Source organism: Mus musculus, chromosome 1 (assembly GCF_000001635.26).
Source record: "Mus musculus strain C57BL/6J chromosome 1, GRCm38.p6 C57BL/6J".
NCBI classification, from domain to species: Eukaryota; Metazoa; Chordata; class Mammalia; order Rodentia; family Muridae; genus Mus; species Mus musculus.
This window is the reverse complement of record NC_000067.6, coordinates 183,051,968-183,057,167: the sequence shown is the minus strand read 5'-3', so window position 1 is coordinate 183,057,167 and position 5,200 is coordinate 183,051,968. Positions and strand designations below refer to the sequence as shown.

At 46.7% G+C, this 5,200-nt stretch overlaps 1 long non-coding RNA gene across 5 annotated transcripts in view; it reads left to right on the top strand.

Annotated features, from left to right (window-relative positions):
• Positions 1-2,216, top strand: part of Gm33747 — a 10,730-nt gene extending 8,514 nt beyond the window's left edge. For all 5 annotated transcript variants that reach the window (XR_880816.1, XR_880815.1, XR_880813.1 and 2 more), the window contains 2 exons: positions 491-605; positions 1,894-2,216. This is a non-coding gene — a long non-coding RNA (predicted gene, 33747). The remainder of the gene's footprint in view (positions 1-490; positions 606-1,893) is intronic.
• The last annotated feature ends 2,984 nt before the right edge of the window (positions 2,217-5,200 follow it).

Sequence of the window (5,200 nt, the reverse complement as noted above, 5' to 3'; positions counted from 1 at the left end):
CCCTCTGTATCCCAGGCTGTCCTGCAACTTGCCATGTAGCCAATGATGCCCTTGAAATTCTGATCCCAACTCAGGGGTGCTTGGATTGCAAGGATGCACCTCACTAGGTAGCCAATCGTCTGGCACTGTCGGTTACAGGGTCTCCCTCTCTGTGAAAACTGGGAGGACATCCCTTCCAAGTTTGTTCTTCTTCAACATGTTCTTGGTTCGTTCTTTGTGTTTCCATATAAAATTTAAAGTCATAGCAAAGGCATGGCTTTGATATTGGTTACCCTGACTCTGCAGAGTTAAGAGACACTAACATCTAAGTGCAGCAAGTTATAAACGCAGTATCATTTCTATTGTATTTATCTCTTTAATTTGTTTTTTAGCAATATTTTGAAGATTTTTTAATTACAGAGACCTTACACATCTTACGTTAGCATTATTTATAGCTGTTTTTGATGTTGCTATAAATGACCTTAAAATATTTTCTTTTTCCAACCAATAGTTGCTAATATATAAAACCACAGTTCAGCTCCCTGCACTCTGGCCCATGTGGCCCTGATCTCAGCTTAAGGATGCTGGTGAATGGAGAGACGTGTGGTTGTCCAAGATGCTAGGTGGTAAGTAATAGCTGAGGGCTCAGGGATCATTGTGCAAGAGGAGGCAGAAGGAATGTAAGAGCTGGAAGACACGGAGAAGGGCTATGGAATGCTGGCCTCTAGAACACACAGCCATTAGAGGCATGGAATCACTGTGCCTGTCAACAGTCAGTTACAGATGTGGGAGGAGCTTCTGGCACCCTGCCTCTTGCTGTTGAACTCCTGACAGATTCTGGGAGATCGGGAATCAGTGTCCTCAGTTACTACCCAGAGGTGAACCAGCCAGGTTCCCTTGCTATTTCCAAACCCATAGTCACAGCGGATAGCCCTAGTTAAATTCAAGTGGTCCCAAAACAAAACAAAACAAAAAGGCATGACTGTCAAAAGTGATTTGTAGGGAAGAGGGGGGTTCACAGGGTTGGGAGGGAGGTAAGAGAGTGTGGGGGTAAGAGTAATTAGAGTATATTATGTACTCTGGGTAGTATATTATATACTCTGGGCTCACCTCTGGGTAGAAATTGTAAAATAACAAATGTAATTAATAAAAAATATAATTTATTTTATATTGACTTATTCTCCAACAACATTATTAAATCAAATGGCTAAATCTAATACTTTGTAGATATCATTGACTTTCTGGATATATAACTGTGCTGTTTGCAACATAGGGCAATTTCATCTGACCCCATGTAACCTGGCACCAATCTTGTATGGAGGCAGCAATTGAATTAGGATTGTTGGGTCCCTGCCAAGCATTACATCAACATCTTGGACAGAGTTAGGACCTCTGTCTTCCAGCAGTGGAGGAAGGAAAGATATTTATTGTCACTACTGTTATAGATGGGGAAACCCGGTCACAGCAGTAAATCAAAACAGAATACAAATGTCCTTCCTGGTAACAACTTTGGCCATTCCTCTGGGTACAGCCCTCCTGGGGGAATATGCAGACAGGGCTGTGCTTCCAGTCTCTTCCAAGAATGGAACTCCAGTGCTGAACGGCATCTGCTTTTCTGCCCCAGTGGTCATCTCTGTGGTGCTATTCATAAAGTCTTCTCTTCTCAACACGAGGAGGAGCATGGGTCCCACCAGGCTTCCCCGCCTGTGGGAAGGGATCATCAGTCTTTGCCCTGAGTCCTTGGTAACCATCAGATCCATGGAGAGGGTGAACCTAGCTTGTCCTTGGCTGATCTCCATGGATGAATTGTTTTAAAACACAATGATACCTCCACTCTGTGTCTCTGGTGATTTAATAGGTCACTTACAAAACATAATATAAATCAGCTGCCTTGTCTTTCATTGCTTCTCCAAGGCATCTCCATTGGCCCCGGTCACAGAGCTGAGGAGTGAGGTTTCTTCTAACAAGCTTGGTCTGAGTCAGAGAGACCTGTCAGAAGATGGATTTTATGTCAGCTGTCCCTACTTGGTCTAAATGGAGAGCAATTCTGATTGTCATTCCACTTGCCTTCTGGCACTATCCCCACCATCTCTGACTGAACCACATCTTACCATGTGGTAAGCTTCAGTTTTTCAAGCCCTACTTTCAATAAGGGTTCTTAAAAGCTTTAACCTCCCTTCTAGCCTACAACTCACCAGAGGTAGTGGGATGAAAGGTAGAATATGGGGGAAGTGGACCTGTTTAGAAATTAGTTTTTTTGGAGCAAATACAATCTGTGTTGTCAGGAAATCGGCAGTTCAGTACACAGAAATCAGCAGCGGCAGCTCAATCCACTCACAAATACTCCACAAATACACCAGCAGGCCAGTTCAGTAGTGTTGGGATAGCAAGCATGAAAACGTGAGTCAGCGGTGGTGGCATGACCCAGCAGAAAGAGGCAGGCCTCAGCGAAATCAGTGCAAGTCAGTAGGAGGGACTGGGACCACCAGGGACACCAGGAATAGTTCTTGACTGTGCCTCTCTCAGTGAAATAAAGATCATCGAATTTGAGACAAGCGAAGCGTCGCAAAGCCAGCTATGCAAGCAAGCGCCATCACTGTTCGTTGAGCTCTATTTATACTCCCTCCAAACATCACGTATCCTCCACGGGCTTTGCCTCAGCACCTGTCTTGTATCAGCACTTGAGTGTCTTAGCAAAACTCTACATGAGTCTATCAGCTGACATCACTCTGCCAGTTGGCCCAAGTTTGAGGAAGCAGCAAGAAGCCAGCAGAACACCACCATACTTTTTTGGTTTTGGTGCATTTCTCTATGGAGTCCTGACAAACAGAGCTCAACTACACAGTGAAAGGCAAACCAATACATGCAAAGAATCCGTCATCACGTGTCTTTTCACGTGCTTGCTGTAGCAAAACACCCTCTCACCTGCGTCTGCTTCAGGAAAACATGCGTCTGCCCCAATGAAACCCCATCTGACACAACTGATTTGCCAAAGAACACACTTCACCACGCCTGCTGCTAGGCCCCAGAGCTGGTGTCCTCTTCCCAGCCCTGGGTTCCTGTCAAGGCCTACTAATTCCTGCTGACTCTTTCCTCCCTCGCAGCCAGAACCAGTGCTCTCACTCAGTGTATTAGTTGCTTTTTCTATTGTGATAATGAAAGATCCTGGCAGAATGTAAAAGGACACAGAAGCCCTGAAATTGGCAAGATAGATGTTAGTGTTAGCAGAACTAGCTTCACTGATTTAGAAAAATAGAGGTGCACAATGCTCTGGCCACTCCTTGAACCTGTGTGTCTGCCAATGTTCTGACCAGGTGTGTGCCCATTGCTGCACCTTCATTAGACTCTTTCCTTGTACCCCTCCCATACCCATTTCTTGAGAATAGACATTGTTTAGATCTGGAAATCCCCTACTCTCCCCCTTCTCCTTTCCCCCCTGAGGGCCTATAAAAACTGGGACCTCTTTCCCTTCGAGGTCGACTCCTCTACCCCTGCGTGGGATATGAGTCGTCCCCAGAGCTCTGGCTTTCCCCGAATAAAGCCTCATGTGGTTTGCAACAAGCTCAGTCTGTCGTGAGTTCTTGGGTGTCCGCTATTGTCCTGAGGCCTGAGCGAGGGGCTCCTCTCGGAGTCTTTCAATAACACACACGGCCAAGATGACTTGTAGACCTAAAGGTTTATCTGGGTGTATGTTCCCAGAGGTGTGGGAGCCCATCATGGTGGGAAGCATGGTAGTGTGTGGCAGGCAAGGCAGCTGATGTGGGAAGGAGAACTCACCTCATTTACTGCAAGCAACCAGTAGAGAGTAGATTGCAAATGGTGTGAGGCTTTTAATATCAAAGCCCTCCTCTGGTGACGCACTTCCTCCAGCAAGGTGCAACACCTAACACTCGACAGAGAACATCGCCAACTGGGGATCAAGTGTGTAAGTGCCAGAGAATAAGGAGGACATTTCTAATCCAGACTGCTGCAGTCTTATGATCCTCCATCCTGGTGCACATGAGAACACAAGTTCTCTGCCTGACTCTGGACCCTTCCGCACACATCCACCCACGAGCACAGCTCTTTTTCCACTTCCAAGTCACCTCATCGGGTGTCTCTCCTCTACTCCTTGCCTGACTTTGGCTCACCATTGAAGTTATGTTGACTTGGTGTGTTGTTTCTGGTGTGTCCCCCTCATCAAGGGTGGGAACTCCTCGGGCTGACTGTCTTACGTTATCTGGGGCAGGGCATATGGAGCTTGTTTGTTTAGTGTGTGTTGTTGGGTGGAGAGGGGGTGAATCACACGTGATATCTAGAAATAGCGGCAATCTCCAGAGGTGCCAGGTCATGGAGAGAGTGGGCGGAGACACTGGCCCAGCGGGGATCAGAGCCGAAGCTGGGAGACTCTAGACTGACTCAGAACAAGAACAGTGGTTGCCTAGGCAGCCAATCATTGGGCTCCAGAGGCTTTTTGCTGTCAGACTGTATGTCTGCATACTTGTCTCTTTACTGGGTTTCCTGAAGCACCAACTCATGTGTTCCCCATATCTGTGTCCTGAGCACTGAATACGGATCATGCTCAAAAATATGATGAGCTCAGTGAATATCGGTATATACCAGGTCATCTCAGTTGTATGAGTTGAGTTGTGTCTCCTCCGAAATTTTTAGCCTGAAGTCCTAACTCCTACTGCCTCAGAATATGACTGCATTTAGAGATCAGTGCCTGAAAACCAGACCATTAGAGTGGGTGTGACTTCAGTATGACCTGTGACCTTATGAGGAGGTGACACAGACACACAGTAGGTCCTCTGTGTTTCTTAGGGTTTGGATGTAAATTTTCCCTCAGGCTTGCACGTTTGAAAACTCAGTGCTCTGCTTATTGCACTGACTGAGGAGGGTTAGGAAGTGGAGCTTGGCTGGCCGAGGTTGGCCCCTGGGAGGACGTTAGCAGGGGTGTGAGGGTTATACCTGTCCTGCTTCTGAAGTACAAAAGACCAATTACTGATATGGGAACCAAGGGATGCTGGTTCCAGGATCCTCTGCAGTGATCACAACCTTATGGCACCTGAGGTAGTTTGAATGTGAGTGGCCCAGATAGCTCATACATTTGAATACTTGATCCCCAGTTGGTAGAGCTGTTTAAGAAGGACTAGAGGATGTGGCCTTTTGAAGGAGTTGTGTCACTAGGAGAAGGGCTTTGAGGTTTTCAAAGCCCATACCAGGCCCAATTAGCTCCCTC